The following is a 22,771-nucleotide window of genomic DNA, read 5'->3' on the forward strand; positions in this document are numbered from 1 at the left end:
TGGGGCTCAATCCCACAACCCCAAGATCATGACATGAGCGGAAACCAAGAGTTGGGAAGTCAACCCACTGAGTCACCCAGGCACCCATAAGAGCATAGTTTTAAACAACTTACAGGCTGAAGAAATAAATGAAATTTTAAGCACACTTACATAATGGAAAGATAATACATGAAAATCACTGGCTTCACTAAAGAGCTACTTTTAGAGAAATGTATAGATTCAAATCCTTTATGTTAAAAAAGTAATCAACTTCTAAGAAGTTAGAAAATGAATAAATTTCACACCATTTAGCAATACATAACCCTCACTATGCTTTACATACATATTTTTTCTAATCCTCAAACAACTCTGAAAATCAGATTATAGCGACAGCTATACTGTACTGATTACCTGAGTTTAAAAGTACAAACCATATGTCCTTTCAGAGGAAAAAAATTGTAATTCATGTATTTGCTCTAGCAAATAACATGCAGCCTTGATTTTTACTGAGAATAAAGATGATGTCATAGCTTTTTTCATACACAGTGAAATCTGGGGTCAATGGCCTCAAAAACTGAAATAATGTACAAATTCCTTCTTTTATGAAAAAGGTACTGGCAGTCTCTCATAGCCAAAATCATGAAAATCTGTAGTTTTCATGAGGATTCTACTTTATCCTACTGCATTATGAAGCAACAAAAACAGAAATTACCTACCATCTTTAAAACAGAAATGCTAGCTTGATTTTCCTAAGACAGAAATGATAAAAGTAACTGTGGGTGGGACACCTGAGTGGCACATGTCTGCTTAAGTGGTGATTTCACAATGAACTCCAAATCAGGCTCCATGCGGGGTAGAGTCTGCTTGGGGTTCTCTCGCCCTCTCCCTTTGCCCCTCCTGCTCATGCTCCCCCTCAAATAAATAAATCTTTAATAAAAAAAAGTAACTGTAGGTGAGTGACATGAAACAGCTCAATGTTAAACAACTATAAGAGGCACCCACCTCAAGTCCCTCCCGAAGGCCCAGCAGGTGAGCCCAAGGAGCCAGCCTCATGGGCTTACATGGTGCTCTATCTGACCTCAGGAGCCCTGAGCCCTTCAAGTGGGGCCTCTGTTCCTGTTATCTTTCATTCCTGAATGCTGAGTACAAATCCTGCTTCACTGAAGGCTTTTTTTAAAGTTCAATGAATTAATACGTCTCCTAAATGCTAGTATCACTTAGAAACTAGAGACAAAGAAAATTCATACTCTCATCACTTGAGTAAAAGCTGGAAAAGAAATGCTTCCTTCCCCTAAAGAAACCCCCTGCTTTCCAAACAGTCCATCAGCCAGAAACCCCAGGCAGAGAGCAGAACACATTAAGTATTCCAGATACTATGGGGCAGTGACATTCCTAGTGTTTATGCTGTCAAAGTACATCGTGCTTCAGTCCCTGGATGCTCAGAACAAACTATGATCATGTTATCTGGATGTGCGGTCATCTAGTTCCCCTAAAGATGGGTGAATCATGTCACATCCCTTCCTCCTGAAATAGACAATCCTAAAGGGAGCTCATTCCATGAGACTCAAGCCCCATTTCTAACCTTCCCTGCCTGCCTGCAGCTCTACGCAACAATAACTTGATTAATGGTATCATCTGGGAATGAGCTTGGCCTGTAAACTATTTTTTTTAAGGTTTTATTTGTTTATTCATGAGAGACAGAGAGAGACAGGCAGAGGCATAGGTAAAGGGAGAAGCAGGCTCCATACGGGGAGCCCGATGTGGGACTCAGTCCCACGACCACAGGTTCCCAACCTGAGCCAAAAGCAGATGCTCAACCGCTGAGCCACCCAGGCATCCCTAAACTAAAATATTCTTAAATCTTAGCATAGTTAACCACAAAATCCTTACTAAGCTACAAACATGTACAGCTGTACATGACCCAATTATCTTTGCACAAAGCTTTGACTTATTAAAAAAAAAGTGGAAATCGCTAGTAAACAGGCTCTCTATTGCGTTCATGTGCCTTTCTCCATTAGCATCCACTTCTCACCAATTTATACATTGGAAAAAGAGCATAATGAAGCACACCTGTGTGCCATAAGTAGTCCAATGTCTCACTATGGCCCCACATGGCTCTAGATTAGACAAGATTGTTACTGTGACTACTCAAACTTGTACAGATGATTTCAGAGAATTTTGCTAACTTGATTGAGGGCCACATCTTGACACCATATCCCTAATACTGAGCACTAATATGACAGTTGACAACTGACTCACTTCAGGGAGACTAGAACTCCTAATGTAGCATTTACACGTGTACAGTTTTACTGAGATCTGTTCACATACCATAAAATTCATCCAATTAAAGAGTAGAGTTCAGTAGTTTTTCATTTATTCACAGAGATGTGCAACTACCACCAAGATCTAATTTTGTAAGATATTCAACACGCAAAAAGAAACCCCATGCACACTAGCAGGCACTCCCTATTCCAACTCCTCCCTCCTCCTCCTTTCTCTGGCTTCCTTCTTAGCACAAGATTTTCCAAGTTTCTGCACGTCCAGCATGTATCAGCACTTCATTCCTTATTGTTGCCAAATAATGCTCCACTGCACGGATATACCATGTTATCATTCATCAGTTAATGAATATATGTGTTCTTTCTACTTTTCAGCTATTAAGAATAATGCTGCTGTGAACATTCATGCACCAGCTTCTGTGTGGGCAGATGTTCTCATTTGGCATTTGCATTTGCTTTTTCTAAGATTTAATTTATTTATTTATTTATTAGAGAGAAAGACAGCACAAGTGTACAGGGGGAGGGACAGAGGAAGAGGCAGGCTCCCAGGATCCTAGCTGAAGTCAGACACTTAACTGACTGAGCCACCCAGGTATCCACCACTTGCATTTTCCAAGTGTTTTCATAACGTTCTCTGCTTTGCATCTTAAAACTGCTTCATTTTGTGGTGGAGAAAATGAAGCCTCAAAGCAGTGAAGTGCCTTTAACACCTAGTGTTCTATTGCCCTCAGTGGACCAGCTGTAAACCCACACCTTCTCACTGAAGACCAGCTCCTTCCTTAATACCACCCCACTCGGGGAGCCTGGGTGGCTCAGCAGTTTAGCGTCGCCTTCGGCCCAGGGCATGATCCTGGAGTCCCGGGATTGAGTCCCACGTCAGGCTCCCTGCATGGAGCCTGCTTCTCCCTTTGCCTGTGTCTCTGCCTCTCTCTCTCTCTCTTTCCACATCTCTCATGAATAAATACATAAAAATCTAAAAAAAAAAAAAAAAACCCACTCCATCTCCCCTGCAAGTAATTTCAAGCAAGAGCAAGCAGAGGAGTAAACCCATATTTTTAGGTAAAGAGGTCCTTAAGTTATTCTAAATCAATCCTTAAGGCAAACCGACATTAAGCCTTTCAAAATACGAGAAGAAAAAACAAAGTGCTCAGGACAGGATGTTCTAGTGATCCCTCTCAAGTGATGGCCTTCTCCTTTCTCATGCAAATAGCAAAAGCTGTCACTCCAGGGTACTGTGAAGGCACAAGCCAGAATAAATGTCCCTGTGAGCCACCAAGGGCCTAGCACAAGCCTGCAGGTGCCTGTAGGCTCCACCCACTGAAATCAGCCTCCAGAGGCTAAGGGGCCCAGAGGCTGGATGCAGAGCCAATTTGTTCTGACACAGGTGACAGTATCTGGGGGGCACACACTGCTAGGCCAACTGTATCATTTTTCTTTCCCAACCTCCTGAAACAGTTCCCCGACTTACATTTCTGGTAATAAAGTTCAGAAAAAAGGTTTATAATTATATTAGTAATATACATAATAATAGCCATTTACTGGCAGCTTACCAGGTACCTCACAATAACTGTGTAACATAAGCCCATTCTTACTTCCATGGTACATGTAAACACTTCCTTATTTGGGGAAATCACATGGCTGATGGGAGTATAAATTGGTATAACTTCTCGGGAGGGTAATTTGTAAACAGCTACGGAAACTAAAGTGCAAACATCTTTGGACCAGGCAATTCATTCCTTAGAACAGATCTACAAATATACTTACTTCATAGCGCCCAAAGATGGAGATGCCAAGAATATTCACTGAAACAGTTTATAACAGTAAAATTCTGAAAACAAATACCTATCAATACAGAAGTGATTAAATAATAGTATACCTGTAAAATGGGACACTTGAGACTGCTAAGGAACATAGTATCTGTGTGCTGATATTGAGGATTCTCCAAAGATGTATTTATTAAGGGGGAGCAAAATCAAAATCACTATTTGTGACTTTTTTTTTCATATAGTTATTAAATTTTCTGTAACTTACTTCTTGTGCTTTTTTTTTTTTTTTAAGTGAGCTCTATGCCCAACATGGGGCTTAAACTCACCACCTCAGGATCAAGGACTGCCTGCTACCAAGTAAGCCAGCCAGGCGCCGCACTAAGTGTAACTATTTCTTAAAGGAGATATATGTGTAAACCACCATTCTGGCTGTGCACTCTCAGGCAAGTCCACATCTGCAAAGTGGAACACAATACTTCAATACAGTCCTCAATAAAAGTTACCTGTGGCCACTGCTATAATTTAATGATTACACAATCATGACACTATTATTATAATAATAATTTTACTGTTGCTGTTATTAGATGAGCTCCCCGCCAAAAAAAATAAAAATTCAGTTTGACACCTACACCCCCCAGTAACAGGCATTAGGCTGACACAGAGCAACAGCATCCATTTTGTGCTATCTTCTCATCTAGCTCATAGCCCACAAGGGCTTATTTCCCAGACACCCCGGTGGAGGGCCTGGCCCCTCAATATCTGCCACCAATGGGCAACAAGAAAGCACAGGCAGTGAGATGGATCTCCACTGCCACTGCCCAAACATCAGCTCTCGGATACACACAGATTTCATCTCTGATCAAATGTCTCCTCAGTCAACCCAGTTCTCTATTTGAAATAGATCCTGCTTACATCAAACTCCATTTCCTCATGCCTCCCATCTTCAGGGCAGTTACTACTACCTAACTTAATGTTTATTCCTCATCTCTTTTTTTTTAAGATTTTATTTATTTATTCATAAGAGACACAGAGAGAGAGGTAGAGACATAGGCAGAGGGAGAAGCAGGCTCCCTGTAGGGAGACCAATGCAGGACTTGATCCCTGGACCCCAGGCTCACGCCCTAAGCCGAAGGCAGACACTCAACCACTGACCCACCCAGGCATCCCTATTCCTCATCTCTCATTCTAGAACAGAAGTTCCCGAGATGGAGAATGTATCTCCACCCACTGGGCCTACCTAGAACAACACCCATTATAAAACAGGTGCTCACTAAGTACACGTGAAGAGGTGGGACTGATATGCAAGTTAGTAAAAGTTATAGAACAGGAAATATGTTTATAAAATAACATTTTTAAATATTACTGTTGTTATTTTATCCTGGCAAAGTGGGTTTTGAAGGCATTGTTAAAAGCTAAGTGTCAGGACGCCTGAGTGGCTCAGTAGTTGAGCATCTGCCTTCAGCTCAGATCGTGATCCTGGGGTCCTGGGGTCAAGTCCCCACATCAGGCTCTCTCTGCAGGGAGCCTGCTTCTCTCTCTCTGCCTATGTCTCTGCCTCTCTCTCTCTCTCTCTGTCTCTCATGAACAAATAAAATCTTTTAAAAATAAATAAATAATAAAAATAAAAGCTAAGTGTCCTACAGACAAGTCCCACTGTATTTAAATTGCTATGTCCTCCCTATGTAACATAAACCCATTAAAAAAAAAAAAAAACACCTTGTGGGCAGCCCCGCCTGCAGCCCACGGCGTGATCCTGGAGACCCGGGATAGGGATCCAGTCCCACATCAGGCTCTCTGTATGGTGCCTGCTTCTCCCTCTGCCTGTGTCTCTCTCTGCCTCTCTCTCTCTCTGTCTCTATGAATAAATAAATAAAAATCTTAAAAAAAAAAAACACCTTGTCAAAATACACTGAACAATTTTAAACTAAAGTGTCAAAATACACTGAACACTTTTCAGCTATGAGAAACAATGTACATTAGTCATAACAGTTGTTTAAAAAGGTACTTCTGGAATAAATAAAGCACAAAGGGCAAAATGAATTAAACTTGCTTGCCTTCATTTTCTCCAACTCACATTTCCTACATGTAGGTCAGAATAAGTATTAACTATTAAACAGTTCTATTAAAGTTTAATGTTATACTATGTTCAGATTCCTAACTACTTTAAGGAGACATGTGATAGCCAGTAAGCACTGACCAAACTAAAGGTTTATTAGCATATTTACCTCTGTTACTAACCAAATCTTGGATTCAGTTTTGAAAACCTTTAAAAGATAGGGAATTTAAAAAAGGACATGCTTACCACTTGCCAAAATAACTTCCCAAAGCATGGAGGAAAATAAAAACAAAAAATATAGGACTCACAGGTAAGTAGGGGTTTTTTTTAGTGAATTTAGATTCTCAAGAAAGCTGAGAACTTAATTTACATAAAAAGAAAATGTCACAATTCACCAATTTTTCACCAAGGAAAATTTTAAAGTCCTGTTGCTAATGTAACAGAACATCAAGAATACTTAAATAACTATTCAAAACAGAACAAAAAAATAAATAAAATTTAAAAAATAAAAAATAACAGAACAACGTATAATAAAATTTACAATGTCTGGTATCCAATAAAAAAAAAAAAATCCAACAAGCAAAGTGCAGGAAAATATAACCCTGACTGAGGAGATAAATCAATCAAAACTAACCCAGAACTGAAAGAGAAGTTAAAAATAGCAGACAAGGTCATTAAAACAGTTGGTACAAATATATTCTATATTTTCAAAACCTTAAGTAGAGAAATGGAAGATATAAAAATGATACAAATAGGAAGCACAGGGGTGGCTCAGTGGGTGAAGCATCCGACTTCACCTCATGTCATGATCCCAGGGTCCTGGCATCAAGTCCCACATTGGGCTCCCTGCTCTGTCAAATACAGAAATATTTTTTTTTTAAAGAACACAAATAGAACTTGTAAAGATGAAAGCCAGGATGTCTAATATGAAAAATTACACTAAACAAGAACAACAGCAGATTGAACATTGCAGAAGAAAAAAAAAACAGTGAATGTGAAGATACAGTATAAAGACTATCCAAAATGAAACCTACAGAAAAAAGACAAATAAAGGAGTATCAGTTAGCTGTGGGACAACTTTTCATGGTCTAAAATACATGGTACCAAAGCCCTCAAAGCAGAGGACATGGAGAAGGAACAGGAAAATATGTGAAAAACAACACCCAAAATTTCCCCAAATTTGATGAACATTATAAATCCATAGATCCAAGAAAAAGCTCAATGAATCCCACAAGTACAAGAAACATGCACACAAAGGCACATCAAAATAAAACTGTTTGGGGCTCCATGCTTAGTGTGGAGTCTGCTTGAGATTCTCTCCCACTCACTGTGTTCCTCCCCTCGTGCTCTAAAATAAATAAAAATCTTAAAAAAAAAGAAAAAAAGCTGCTCAAAACCAGTGACAAGGAAGTCTTAAAAGCATCCAGAGAAAAAGAACACATCATATAAAAAAACAAAACTTAAGATGACAGCAGATTCTTGGAGGAAATGATGCAGCAAAAAGAGAGTGAAGCAACACCTTTTGAAAAAATAAAACTTAAGAGTTAGCCCAAAGGTTTTGAGCTCTGAACCTGCTGGCTCAAATCTATACTTATGTGTACCAAACTTCTGTGGCAATAAGCACCTTCGAATTGCAAACATTTCTTTTTCTGAAACACCAGCATCTCATCTGGTTAAATCAGATGTAGTATACGAGCATCTGCTTTCTTAGTAAAATGTCATAGACCCAAAAGCCCTAAGTATCTGTTGGGAGTGCACCTAAGAGAATCCACAGTAACCTCTGGGCCAGGTAAAGTGCTCCCAGTTCACTTACATTATACCTAACCCCATAAATATGCCAAATGTGAGGCAGGAAAGATGTCCTCCTCTTTTACAATTCAAGACACAAGGTTAATTTGGCAAAGAAAATCACACAGCTAGGTGTAACCAAGTCTTTCTCACTCCATATAGCTTTCTATTAACCCACACCTGAAATATATGAAGCTAAAGGAAAAACAAAATACAAAAGTTCATTCTGGGATAGAGCTAGAATGATGAAGCAGAGAATTCTACTCAAAGAAAAATAAAGTAGATTTCTTAATGAAAATAAAGGACAGTCTTTTCTTCCACTTATTATAATGGACAAGGCTCCCAACAACTGCCCTACAACCAATATGACACCGAGTTTCAGAACACTGTCTCTTCTACATGCTCCTTAATGGACACCAAAGTACGGCGCAAGAGAACAAAGGGCACTGGCAGACAAAACAATTCAGTTCCAGAGAGAGGTCTATTTTGATCTAATGATAAAATTTATTCTTTGGGCGGAAATCAGCAAATGATGACCACCTGCCAGGCCAAATGGTTTTATAAGGGCCACAAGCTAAGATTAATATTTAAAGTTTGAAAAAATAACAATATTAAACATAAATAACAGTAGATAATAGACCTGGAAATCAATTCAAATTTCAATGTCCACAAAGACTACTTTATTGGAACAGTCATGCACATCCATTTGCCTATCACTTATGGCTGCTTCCTGTGACAGCTGCAGAGCTCAGGAGTTGCAACAGAGACCCTACAACTCTCAAAACTTGAAATGTCTATTATCTGGCCCTTTACAGAAGGTTTGCCAACCACTGCTTTAAGAAAACAGATGGGCCACACCATCTTGAACAATTTGCCATGAACATTATTCCTCACAACTAAGCTTTTAAAATGTAACTGAAGGGCAGCCCCGGTGGCGCAGCGGTCTAGCGCCGCCTGCAGCCCAGGGTGTGATCCTGGAGACCCGGGATTGAGTCCCACATCGGGCTTCCTGCAGGGAGCCTGCTTCTCCCTCTGCCTGTGTCTCTGCCTCTCTCTTCGCGCTCTCTGAATGAATAAATAAATAAACCTTAAATAAAATAAATATTTAAAAAAATAAAATAAATAAAATATAACTGAAGATCATTCATGCAGTAACTATGTCTTAAGGATCTGCTCTGTGCCAAGCATTGTGCTAGACTCAGGGAATACAGCTCTTACCCTCCTGGGGAAGACCAGAACCAATCACTACAATCAAGTGCCTAAAGTGTTAGGATTGAGCAAGTATGGAGAAGGCAGGTAGCATAGCCTGTGGCTAAGAGCATCATCTATGGAGTCAGACAGCCTTGGTTTCAATCCCAGCTCCATCACCTAACTATATGACCTTGGCAACCACTTCAGTTTTTTTCAACTGAGAAAAAAGATAATCGGAGAAACTGGATGGCTCAGTCAGTTAAGTGGCTGACTCTTGATTTTGGTTCAGGTCATGCCCCCACAGCAGGGCTCTGTGCTCAGCAGGGAATCTGCTTGGGATTCCCTCCCTCTGCCCCTCCCCCACACCAATTTGCATGTGTACTCTCACTGCCATAAAACATGGTTACAAAAAATTTAGTCTTTAAAAAATATTTCTGAAGCGCCTTGGTGGTGCTCTCGCTTAATCGCCTGACTCTTGGTTTCAGCTCATGTGATGATCTCAAGGTCCTGGGACTGAGCCCCACATTGGGCTCTGCACTCAGCAGGATCTGCACTCAGCGTGGACTCTGCTTGAGATTCTCTCTCTCTACCCCTCTCACTCATGCTCTCTCTAAAATGAATAAATAAAATGTTTAAAACACACACACATATACTCCCATTTCTCCTTCACAGAATGGTACTTTCCCCTTTACCCACCATACCCACCTTGTAAGGATAAGTTTAAACTCTACCTTCTTTATGTAGCCTTCCCTGAAGCTTATGAACTCATGTTTTTAGCTAACCTTTTCCCAAGAGTGTGACTTAATTTCCCAAAGACTTAAACAGACTGAGTCTTAAAATCATTCATTCCACAAATATTTACTGGGCACATACTGTGTGCCAGGTTACCATGCTCAGAACACAGTGGGAAGCAAGACCAAAGTGTTGTAAGAGAAGAAAATGGAGATACATATGAGAAGAGGCCAAACCTTGAAGTCTGCTCCAGGAGCTCGGAATGTATGGACTAGGGGGAGTCGCTGAAAAGCTCTAGGCAGGGAAGTGTCATGGTCTCGTCTATAACTAAGAACTCATTCTAGCAAAAACACAAAGGAGCCAGCTTAAACAGTGGATAAATATGCTCTCCACCTTCATGAAGCATCATTACTGTGGAAGAAAAAACAAGAGTAAACACATAACTAAATCATTAAAAATGAAGGACACCAGAAGTGTCTAAGTTAGCAAATAACAAGAGAAACCCATTTGACAGAGGGCAGATAAGGAGAGTCTCTTTAAGAGACATTTAAGAAGAGCCTAAAAGAGAAGCTGGCCATGCAGAGTGGTATAAGTGTTCACTCTAGGCAAGGGATCAATGTACGATTCCCAAATTCCAAGAGCTAGGTTCCAGGAAAACCATTGTAAATGCAGCATAAGTGAGCAAGTGGAAAAATGGTAGAAAGTGAACTTGGAGATCAAGAAATTTGGATTCTGTCATTAAATATAACATGAAGTCACTGGGTTTTTATTTCTTTGTGAGATGACTATCTTATTCTGAGTACATAATCCAACTACATGACCTGAAACATATATCCAAAGATAAATAAGCTTATACAGTGAAAACAAATTCTCCTCCCACCCCATTCCCTAGCCACAGAGTTCCCTGTGCCTAGAGGTGACCACTTTTATCAGTCTTGAAAGGTTTTAAGCAAGACAGAACATGATCTAATTTATCTTCTGTGTAAATCACCCTGGTTGAAAGGTAGAGAATGGGTACGAAGGACTCAGGGAAACCAGGTGGAGCCTGCTGTGCAAGTTCAAGGGAGATGTGATAATTGCTGGGTCCCAGGTGGTGACAGTGGAGAAGGGACAGAAGGTCTGCTTTAGGATGTATTATGAAGGTAAAATTGACAAAACTGATTCTGACAAAACATCATTAATAACTATGACTACAGGCACTGTTTTTCACACACTTAAATTCTATAGGTCTAATATTTTAGACTGCAAATCTTAAATATCTCAGAGTTCAATGAACACCTACAGAGATAATGGGTGAAAAAATACCAGTTAACATGAGAAAAAACAGATTACTAAAATGTAATGTTAATGAATTGATTAATGGGGAATCTGGGTGGCTCCACTGGTGAAGTGTCTGCTTTTAGCTCAGGTGATGAGCTCAGAGTCCTGGGATCCAAACCCACGTAGGGCTCCCTGCTCAGTGGGGAGTCTGCTTCTCCCTCTCCCTCTGCCCCTCCCCCAACTTGTTCTCTTTCTCTCTCTCTCATGCTTTCTCTCTCAAAAAACCTTTTAAAAATAACTGATTAAAGAACTCACTGTGTCAGTGAGTTAGACGATTTCATCTCAGAAATAACACTGCTAGGGCGTCTGGGTGGCTCAGCAGTTGAGCCTCTGCCTTTGGCTCAGGGCGTGATCCTGGAGTCCTGGGATCAAGTCCACATCGGGGTACCTGCATGGAGCCCGCTTCTCTCTCTGCCTATGTCTCTGCCTTTCTCTCTCTGTCTCTCATGAATAAATAAAATCTTGAAAAGAAAAGAAAAGAAAAGAAAAGAAAAGAAAAGAAAAGAAAAGAAAAGAAAAGAAAAGAACATTGCTAAAACCCACCCAAAACAGTACTGCTATAGTTGAAGGGCTAAAATGGCAGCTATTTTTTAAAAAAAAGAAAAATGCAAAACTGAAGTCTTTACTACTGGTAGCTGTCAACCACCACATAATAAAGAAGGCTAGGGACGCCTGGGTGGCTCAGTGGTTGAGCATCTGCCCTCAGCTCAGGGCATGATCTTGGGGATCCTGGGATCAAGTCCACATCGGGGTACCTGCATGGAGCCCGCTTCTCTCTCTGCCTATGTCTCTGCCTCTCTCTCTCTGTGTCTCTCATGAATAAATAAATAAATAAAATCTTGGAAGAAAGGAAGCAAGCAAGCAAGCTAGAACCAGGGCACCTGGGGGGCTCCAGCAGTGAAGCGTCTGCCTTCAGCTCAGGTCATGATCCTGGAACCCGGGATGGAGCCCTGCGTCAGGCTCCCTGCTCAGCTTCCCTGTCTGCTTCTCCCTCTGCCCCTGCCCCTCCCCCTGCTCCTTCTCTCTCTCATTCACTCTCTTGCAAATAAATAAATAAAAATAAAATATTTTTTTAAAAAAGGCTAGAATCTTCTCAGTAGAATTTTAGTATGACATCACACCAACTTAAAATGTACCAAAAAATTCAGTTTTCCAGTTATGTGCTATATCTACATAAGAGTATTATTAAGTCTTCAAAAGTAAGGATGTTCTGACACATGCTACAACACGGATGAACCTTGACAACGTTATGCTCAGTGAAATGAGCCCGTAACCAAAGGGCAACCACCACATGGTTCCAATTATATGAGAGAGTAGTTAAAATCATAGGACACAGACAGGAGCTGGGAGCAGAAGAGAATGTGGGGTTATTGCTTACTAGGCACAAAGATCCAGTTTCACAAGATGAAAAGGTCCTGGGATGATGGTAGTGATGGCTGCAGAACAATGTGCTTGTATATAATACCAGTGAACCATACATTTACAAATGGTTAAGATGGCAAATTTTATATTGTATGTATTTTACCACATTAAAAAAAAAAAACTTTTAAAGTATGGTGAAAAAATGTGTATAATACACTACCACCTATCTAATAAAGAGGAAGTTTGAATGTAACCATAAAATTAAAATGTAAAAAGGTCACCCACAAGAGGCATAGGTGAAAATTAAGGGAAAGAAGACTTCCTTGACTATACCTTGTTCCATACATTTGACTTTGAAAACCTTTTAATATTTTACAGAATTATCAAATTTTTAAAAAGTAATCCCTAAATACTGAAAGATAAAACCCCCAGAAACCTATGCACCCAACAGCAAAATCAGAGTAACTATTTTAAGTGACTTTAAAACACAGTAATTTGGGATCCCTGGGTGGCGCAGTGGTTTAGCGCCTGCCTTTGGCCCAGGGCGCGATCCTGGAGACCCGGGATCAAATCCCATGTCGGGCTCCCGGTGCATGGAGCCTGCTTCTCCCTCTGCCTGTGTCTCTGCCTCTCTCTCTCTCTCTCTCTCTCTCTGTGACTATCATAAATAAATAAAAATTTAAAAAATTTAAAAAATTAAAAAAAAAAAAACAGTAATTTGACTTTTTATCTCTAATGGGGATGCAAAAAAAATTAATTTTTATTAATTGATGATAGTTTTCATATTCTTCTGAAGCTGAGATGTGTACAGTGTAGGATAAAATAAGTAATTAGGGGCGCCTGGGTGGCTCAGTCAGTTAAGGGTCCGCCTTTGGCTCAAGTCAGGAGGTCAGGATTCTGGAATCAAGGCCCCAAATCAGTCGGGCTCCCTGCTCAGCAGGAAGTCTGCTTCTCCCTCTCCCTCTGTCCCCCCACCCCCAACTCAGTGAGCTCACGCGCTTTCTCTCTCTCTATCAAATAAATAAATAAAGCCTTAAAAATGAGTAATTAGAATCAAGATGTCTGTCTTGGAAGAAAAAAAGATACTGGCATAAGATCAAGAAGGTTAAGTAGAGGCGCACCTTGGTGGTTCAGTGGTCAAGCGTTTGCCTTCAGCTCAGGTCGTGATCCCAGGGTCATGGGATCAAGTCCCGCATCAGGCTCCCCACAAGGAGCCTGCTTCTCCCTCTGCCTCAGCCCCTCTGTGTCTCTCATGAATAAATAAAAATCTTAAAATAAAAAAAAAAAAAGAAGATTAGGTAGAACTCTGTGTAGTGACCTGAGATCTATCTGTGCACTGGGAAGACCTAGAAACAATGATCAACCTAGAAACACTGAACAACCCCAGGGTACAGACTGTCATTACTAAATGTCATTTTTCATTAAAAGAAATCAAAGCCCCTTGGAGAAATGGATCATTCCAGGGCTTGGGACAGAAAATGTACAAGAGGGGGCACCTGGCTCAGCAGTTGAATGTCTGCCTTTGGCTCAGGACACAATCCTGGGGTCCTGGGATGGAGTCCCACATCAGGCTCCCCATGGAGAGCCTGCCTCTCCCTCTGCCTATATCTCTGCCTCTCTGTGTCTCTCATGAAGAAATAAAATCTTTAAAAACGGGGGAAAAAATGTATAAGAGGAGCCTAGTGCAGTTTGTCACACTAGAAAGATCAAAGACTTTTAGAGTTGTGTTCAAAGCATCAATAAGGATAATACCTACAGTGGACTGAACCATATCAAATATGTTTAAATCCACCAGTTTACAAAGACACGAACACATACACAACTCACTAGCCACTTTTAGAGTATCCCAACTCATTTTGAGAACTAGTGAATACTGCAGACAAATTAACCATTTAGCCTACATTGCCCAAAAGAGCTAAAATCAGGGTAACCAAATTATGGAAGGAGCATTTTTCTTTTTTTTTTTTTTTTTTTGTAAAGATTTATTTATTTATTTGAGAGAGAACATACCTGCATGAGAGAGCAGGGGGAGGGGCAGAGAGATTAGGAGAGAATCTCCAAAGACTGCCCACTTAGCACAGAGCCCCGAGCGGGGCTCAATCCCAAGAACCCAGGGACGCCTGGATGGCTCAGTGGTCAAGTGTCGGCCTTAGGCTCAGGGCATAATCCTGGGGTCCTGGGATGGAGTCCCACATCCGGCTCCCCACGGGAAGCCTGCCTCTCCCTCTGCCTATGTCTCTGCCTCTCTCTGTGTCTCTCATGAATAAATAAAATCTTTTTATAAAAAAATAAAATAAAATAAAATAAAATAATAAAATAAAATAAAATAAAATAAAATAAAATAAAATAATAAAATGTAATGTTTGATTTAAAAAAAAAAAACAAAAACCCAAGAGAACCAAGATCATGACCTGAACTGAAATCAACCACCCAGGACACCCCAGGACATTTCTCTTTATAGAAGCATTCCAGCTAATAAATTATGAAGTTATAGAATTAAAATATCATCACTTCCCAAAGCCTAATAAAATAATGACTCTGGGGCATCTGCATGGCTCAGTTAAGTAATCAACTCTTGATTTTGGCTCAAGTTGTGGGATCAAGCCCCATGAGGGACTCCACACTGAGCATGGAGTCTTCCTAAGAGTCTCTCTCTTTCTCCCTCTGCCCCTGCCTGCTTGCGTTCTCTATCTAAATTAAATAAATGAATAAAGAAATAAAATGATTGGAGGCATTGAGCATCAAGGGCTGCTAACAAGAAGAAAGACTACTAATCATTACCTGCCTACTACCCTATTAAGGTTTTTGTTGCCAAAAATAAATCAAATCTCAATTTGATCACACCTTTAAATTTATCTACCTATGCACATTCATTTCTGTGTAGTTAAACTACAATACAGAATAAAATCCAGACTGTGTGTAACTCCACAGGACAAACCACAGAGTTTCATCAATAAATAAATTGCAAGGAAAGATAAAAGATGGAGGCAGACCCACAGATTAAAACAAGTTACAGGGACGCCTGAGTGGCTCAGCAGATTAGCGCTGCCTTCAACCCAGGGTGTGATCCTGGAGACCCGGGATGGGGTCCCACATCGGGCTCCCAGCATGGAGCCTGCTTCTCTCTCTGCATATGTCTCTGACTCTCTCTTGGTCTCTCTCTGTGTCTCATGAATAAATGAATTAAAAAAAAAAAATCTTAAAAAAAAAAGTTACAATGTACAAATAGCATTTGGATCCTGATTCAAACTGTTACCAAAAAACAAAAAAACAAACAAAAAACTACTACACAATCGGAAAAATTTAACATTGGTTGGGTATTTGAAGGTAATGAGAAATTATTCATTTTTTGTGACAGTCGTATTTGTGTTTATCTTTTTTTTAAATGTATGTAGATATACACACTGAAATATTTAAGTTAAAATGACATGAAATCTGGGTTTGGGCATACAGATAAAGACTGGCTATGAGTTAATAACTGTTAATAGCTGAAGCTGGATGAGATTAAACAGGGACTTATTGCACCCTTCTCGCTACATGTACATGACAACATGTAAAGTAAGTAAGTCAATCTGTACTCTTAAGTTTCCTATAATATACTTTTTTTTTTTTTTTTGTCAAACTGTTAGAAATTGAGACAAGGTGAATTTTAACACTGATAGGATATGTGATTTTTTTTTTTAACAACCTGTTTTAAAGCATTTCAAGTATTTACTTTTCAGACAATACACTTGACTATTTGAAAGAACTACCTGGAAACTAATAATCATCTAAAGAAACAGCTTTTGTGGTAAAAATCGGTTAACGCAAAGCTGAACACCAAACAAAATCTTATCAGAATCAAGTAATGTCAAAGACTTAAAGGAAAAATGGTCAGCTGTATAAATCGTATTTTAGAAAGAAAACTATCCATCTTTTGGAGACTGGGTAGAATTTAGATTCATGGCATTCAGTGAGCCTGTGTGACTAAAATCTAAACCTAGCAACAAGCAGTAAAACAAATCATACCAGCTGACCTGCTGTAAACCACATCAAAACTCTGAAAAGCAGTTGTAACTGCCAAAACCATTCACTTCCTTAAAAAACACCTTTACTATTCTAGTTTTCCCCCACAGTCAGAAATCGAGGGGTATATTATGACTTCGGATTTTAAAAAATAATTTCTACACTGCTAGCATCAGCCCATTAACTGGAGACTGAATTTTACAATCGCACCCTCACACCACTCACCCCCCAGGCCAGATGCGCGCTCCCCTCCCGGCGCCTGCTGAACTCTTACTCATCCACTCCCACTCCGCAGGACTGATGTTTTGCAAAGGAAACAGCGCGCACCTTTCAGCAAGCCTATTTCTTCTCCCCATTAAGATTTCTCTTTTTTTTTTAAGACTTCATTTATTTGTTGGGAGGGGGTGGGGAGCACAAACAAGGGGAGAGGCAGAGGGAGAAGCCCCCAGCGTGCGGGGAGCTCAAGCCCAGGACCCCGGGATCCTGACCTGAGCCGAAGGCGGAGGAAGAACCCACCGAGCCACCCAGGCACCCCTCCCCATTAAGATTTCAATCCACTTTCCACATATACCCCAAACAATCTTTCCGTAATCATTCACCAACAATGCATACAGCTCTCAGACGTGTTTCGCTTCTTAGGGATACACCAGTTGCTTTATGTCCTTTAGGCATAAAATCACCTACCACACTGCCAGCACTTTCAGGTTAGCCAACGTATTTATCGGAAGGTACGCGAGCATGAAGCCAACACAAATCACCTACAAACACATCCTGAACCGGGAATTACAAGAGTACAAACAAAAGTAACTGTTGAAAGCACGAAGCCCTGGCACCTCCCCCAGAAAACCTTAGCGAAAGAAGAGCGAGAGGATGACCGAGAAGCTCCAGGACAACCGCCGCCGTCTTCACGCAGGTCTGGCGGGCAGCACTGCCGCCCTCAAACGCCCAGAGCCCACGGGCAGCGACGCTGCGGGGGCCGCACGGAGCCCGGAGCCGCAGGCCGAGGCCCCGGCGGCCGCCAGCACCTGCTGCCCCGGCGTCCGCTCGCGACCCCGCCGCGCCCCGCCCCCCCCCCCCGCCGGCCGCCCCGCCGCTCCCACCGAGGAACGCGCGCCGCCGACGGTCCGCGGGGAGCGGTCCTGCCTGCGCCGGGTCACGGCCGCCGGCCGAGGGGCGACCACCCCTCCCAGCGCGGCCCCGCGCCCCCGCCAGCGCCCCGCCCCGCGCGGCCCCCGCCCGCCTCCGCCCGGCCTCCCGCGCCGCCGCTGCAGGCCCCACGGACCGGCCTGCGGCCCCCGGCGCCCCGCCGCCGCCGCCCCCGCGCGCGGGCCTCACCTCAGGGGGCGAATCGCGGGCAGCGCACAGGCTCCCAGGTCCGAGGGCGGCTGCCGCGCGTCGGCTCCAGCTCCGGCTCCGGCTCCGGCTCCGCCCCCTGTCCGCCGGGCGCTCCCTAGCCCGCAGCCCCGGCCCGCCCGGCCTCTCCGCCCCCTCAGCCTCCAGCGCTGCCCCCGCCGCCCGAGCTGGGTGCGGCCTGCGGCGCTGCAGCCCAACAACGCGCCCCCCTGTAGGCCCAGCCCGCCCCGCGCCGCCCAGCAACGCGCCCTGCGATTGGCTGACCCCGGGCGGTGGGGCGCGGAGGGGGCGGGGCCCGGGCGGCGCGGGGGAGGGCAGGAGCAGAGGCCCTGCGTGCTGCTGCCGCGGGCCGCGGGGATCCCTCTGGGTGTGGCGCCGCCCGCCGCCCGCCGCCCGCCGCCCGCCCGCTGCGGAAGGTCCGCCACCCCTGGGCGGCGGGGCCAGCGGCGCCCGCTCTTCCAGAACCGCGCGTGCACTCGCTCGTGGCCGCTGGACAGACCCTAGCGGAGGCCTCTGCGGGCCCGCTGCCCGGGATGCGCTACAGGGCGTCCTAAACCGCCCGTTCCAGCCCAGAGGGGCCGTCCGAGCCCGGGCCGCCCCCTGCCCACCTTGAGCACTCCTCCAGCACGCGGACTCCTGGACCCTGTGCCCGGCCCTCTCCTCGCCGGGCGGGGTCACTGCAGGGTTTGGGACTGGCAGCCAGGGTGGAGTCCGGGCAGTGGGATCTGTGGATGGCGATAAGGCTTCGCAAAGACAGGGTGGCTGCTTGGGGCCCAGGGCCTGGCCTGCCGGTGCTGGATGAACGAGCACCGGTCACCTCTGCAGAACCAGTACAGTAGTAGAGTCTAGGCCTGGGCATTGGCAAGATCAGGCCACCTGCCAGTGACCTGGAGGCCAGCCTAGAGACCACACCAGTACCTGCCCCTACCCTCTTCCCCCTCTTGTTTCATCCGAGCCCCCAAGAGACCCAGGAAACAGAAGCAGGGTTTCATGTTCCCTTTACACCATAGGAAGCTGAGGCCCAGCGCTGGGTGGGGGAAGCACAGCAGGGAACCCAGGCCTCCCCAGGAGGGAGCTCTTTGGCTTTGCCCACAGAAAGGTCAAGAATGTTGTCTAGGGATAGGTCCCTGACCTCTGATCTCCAAGCACTTCTGGACAACACTCTGCAATTCTACATCAGTCATTTGTTTCCCTTGCGCCCAGGAAGAAGGCCTGGCACTTAAGAGCTATCAGTGAAGTGGGTGCCTGGGTGGCTCAGTCAGTTGAGCACGGGACTCTTGATTTCAACTCAAGTCATGAGCTTAGGGTCATGCCCTGGGTCTGGCTCCTTGCTCATCTGGGAGTCTGCTTCTCTCCCTCTCCTTCCTCTGCCCCCCCGCCCCCATCTAAAAAAAAAAAAAAGAGAGAGAGAGCTGTCAGTGTCCCTTCTTGAAAGGGAGCCAGGGAATTTGTGTCTGAATGGACTGAACTTAATGTGAGCTGTGAAGAAATCCAGAATGGGAGGTAGAAAAGGAAGATGTTCAGTAGGATTTGAAAGAAGGGACACTGACAACTCTCTTTTTTTTTTTTTTTTTTTTTGTAGACAAAAAAGACTCAGATCGAGCTTCTAAAAGAAAATATATCAGAAATGGAAAATATACTGAATGAGACTAACAGCAGATTAAACACAGCAAAAGAATAAGTGAACTGGAAGACATAGAAAAAGTAAATGAGACAGAGAAACGAGCCTAAAAAGAACAAACAGAACACCAGTGAGCTGTAGGACAACTTCAAGAGGCCTAATGTGTAATTGGAGTCCCTGCAAATGGATGCAGGGGTTGGGAAGAAGACAAATACTATTTGAAAATATAATAGCTGATATGTCTTTTCAAATTTGATGGAAACTACAAACTCACAGATCAAGCAACTCAAAAAGTAACTTCTGGCTTGCTACTGGGCTCTGGTAGATGGAAAGTTTCCATGGGACATCAGAAGTGACTCAGAGGCGAGAATTGCCCATCACTTGTTTCCATCAGGCTACCAAAACATAAAGTCAGGTAGAGACATCATAATCTAAGGGGCAGATCCAGGATTAGAAGGCTTCGTGTAGGGATCCCTGGGTGGCTCAGCGGTTTGGTGCCTGCCTTTGGCCCAGGGCATGATCCTGGAGTCCTGGGATTGAGTCCCACATCAGGCTTCCTGCATGGAGCCTGCTTCTCCCTCTGCCTGTGTCTCTGCCTCTCTCTCTCTCTCTCTGTGTCTCTCATAAATAAATAAATAAAATGTTTAAAAAAAAAAAAAGAAGAAGAAGAAGAAGGCTTCGTGTAGATGCAGATGTAGGTGGTCCAGATCCTTTGTCACCTACCACTATAGCACCAACATCTATCACCAATTGTCTCAGGGATTCCCTGGACATGGTGACAGAGGAGCAAAAAGCAAGTGCTTGGTTCATAGGAAGGTTGGATCAATATGTTGGTATGGGCTGAAAATGGTCTACTGCTGCACTGTATCCCCATTCAGCAGCTTCCCTGAAAGACAGTGGTGAGAGGCAGTCACCCCCATAGGCAAAGCTTCAGGCAGTGAACTTGGCCATTCACTTTGTGTGGCAGGAAATGTAGCCTGAACTCATAGACAGTGGTACATGGCTTAGTTGGCCTGTTGGGACCCTGAAAGGAGCAATCTGAAAGTTCAGAGATAAAAAGGTCTGAGGACAAGGCATGTTGGCAGGCCTATGGGAATTGGTACAGAGAGTGAAGATCTTTGTATTGTATGTTAATGTTCACCAGTGAGCATCCACCACAGAGGCTCTATACAACCAAGCCTATAGAATGGACTGACTAATGAGCATAAGCCAGGCTCTGCCCTCTTGTCCCCGTAGTGCTGGCACATTAGTCTCCCCAGTGAAGTAGTCGTGGTAGCAGAGTGGAAGCTATCTATGCATGAGCCCAAAAGCATGGGCTCCTTCTAACCAAGGATGACCCAGCTACTGCCACTGCCAAATGTAACCTGACACCATCAGAAACCAAGACTGAGCTCCCTGCAGGAGCCAACTAGCTACTTTTGGCAAGTTGATTGCACTGGATCCCTTCTATTCTAGAAAGAGCAATAACTCATGTTCACCAAGACTGCCATGTATCTGGATGTGGGTTTGCCTTTTCTGCTGCAATACTTCAGCGCTACTATCAAGAGCTCACGAGGTGTCTGATTGGCTGACGTGGAATCCCACATAACTGCCTAGTGACCAAAGGACCTGCATTATGGCATAGTAGGTATGGCAATGGGCATATTACCAGGAACCCACCATTCTGACCAAATATGCACCATTCAGAAGTTGCTGGTAGAATGAAGGGCTATCCACATGGAGATTCAGATGAGGCTACAACTTGGAGATGACACCTGGGAGGTGGAATGCTAGCCTCCAGGAAGCAGTATATACACTGTATCAATAACCACTTTATGCTGTGTCCCTAATATGTACAATACCCAGTGACCTGCTTGAGGAATTTGTGCTTCCTGTTCTGCAACATGTGAGCCCCTTGATCCTAGAAGTCACCTAAGAGGACATTTCTACCAGGGGTCATAATCATGTTGAAACTATGACTGCCCCTTGATCAAGTGGGACAACTCGTGCTAGTAGATCAGTGGGCAGAGAAGGGAGTAACTGTATTGCCAGGGATAACTGACCTTCATCACTGGGAGTATGTAGGGCTACCTGCCACATGATGGGGGCAGGCAGGAATGTGTATGGTGTGCTCAGGCAATCAGAGCAGGCATTCAGGGGAATGGGAATGTTTTGGTGCTCCCACACCCGGTAACCATAAATAAGCAAGAATGGCAACATGCCCTCCCAGGAGCTCAGCCCCCAGGCATGAACAATCTAGGAAAGCCAAAGTGTGAGCTGTGAAGAAATCCAGAATGGGAGGCAGAAAAGGAAGATGTTCAGTAGGATTTGTGGCCTGGAGGTAAACTGCAGTTCATCCTCTACCCATTTCTCACAAGTTCCCCCAGATACTGTGACCCATTAGAATACTGCAGAATTTGTGTCTGAATAGATTGAACTTAATGTGAGGAAGAAGTAGATGTGAGCAGTTCAAGGGATAGACTTGGTGGTCACTGGTGGGGCCCTACCCAGATGCTCTTTCTGGCTTGGAGCTGGGAGTGGGCCCTGCCTGAGTGCTGTGAGTGTTAGCGGCTAATGGCCCTAGCCCAGGAGATCATCTCTCTACTTGGAGCGCCAATTTCTTGCTGATCCTGGGGCCCATGAGGCTGGTGCCTTGACCTCAAGGCAGGACCACCTGTGGGACAATTCATACTCCAGAGCTTCCTATGGGATCCGCTAAAGCTAGACTCCAGCCAAGACCACTTCCATCCTTTGTTTTTTTCCTTTTACTTCAACCTATCCTGATTCCTCCATTCAGCTTATCCTGAGAACATTCCCTCTATAAATCACTTGCACAAAATCTCCATTTCAGGTTTTGCTCCTAAAGAATCCAATCTAAGAAAATTACATATTAAAAATACTGTATAGGGATCCCTGGGTGGCGCAGCGGTTTGGCGCCTGCCTTTGGCCCAGGGCGCGATCCTGGAGACCCGGGATCGAATCCCACGTCGGGCTCCCGGTGCATGGAGCCTGCTTCTCCCTCTGCCTGTGTCTCTGCCTCTCTCTCTCTCACTGTGTGCCTATCATAAATAAATTAAAAAAAAAAAAAAGAAAACCATAAAAAATAAAAATACTGTATAAAAAATAAAAATAAAAATAAATAAATAAAAATGATAAAAATACTGTCTAGGGATGCCTGGGTGGCTCAGAGGTTAAGTGTCTGCCTTTGGCTCAGGGTGTGATCCTGGAGTCCCAGGATCGAATACCACATTGGGCTTCCTGCATGGAGCCTGCTTCTCCCTCTGCCTGTCTCTCTTTCTCTCTCTCTCATGAATAAATAAATAAAATCTTTAAATAAATA

General features: G+C 43.8%; 1 protein-coding gene across 12 annotated transcripts in view; it reads right to left on the minus strand.

Annotated features, from left to right (window-relative positions):
• Positions 1–17,974, minus strand: part of ADD1 (adducin 1) — an 86,775-nt gene extending 68,801 nt beyond the window's left edge. For 10 of the 12 annotated variants that reach the window (XM_077875971.1, XM_077875963.1, XM_077875952.1 and 7 more), the window contains exon 1: positions 17,814–17,974. The gene's annotated coding sequence lies outside the window, so the exon portion shown is untranslated. Of the gene's footprint in view, positions 1–17,325; positions 17,454–17,578; positions 17,675–17,813 lie in introns of those variants that run through there. The other 2 variants (XM_077875948.1, XM_077875940.1) reach the window with 2 other exon arrangements.
• Between the last annotated feature and the right edge of the window lie 4,797 nt (positions 17,975–22,771).

This window comes from Canis aureus, chromosome 2 (genome assembly GCF_053574225.1).
Source record: "Canis aureus isolate CA01 chromosome 2, VMU_Caureus_v.1.0, whole genome shotgun sequence".
Lineage (NCBI taxonomy): Eukaryota > Metazoa > Chordata > Mammalia > Carnivora > Canidae > Canis > Canis aureus.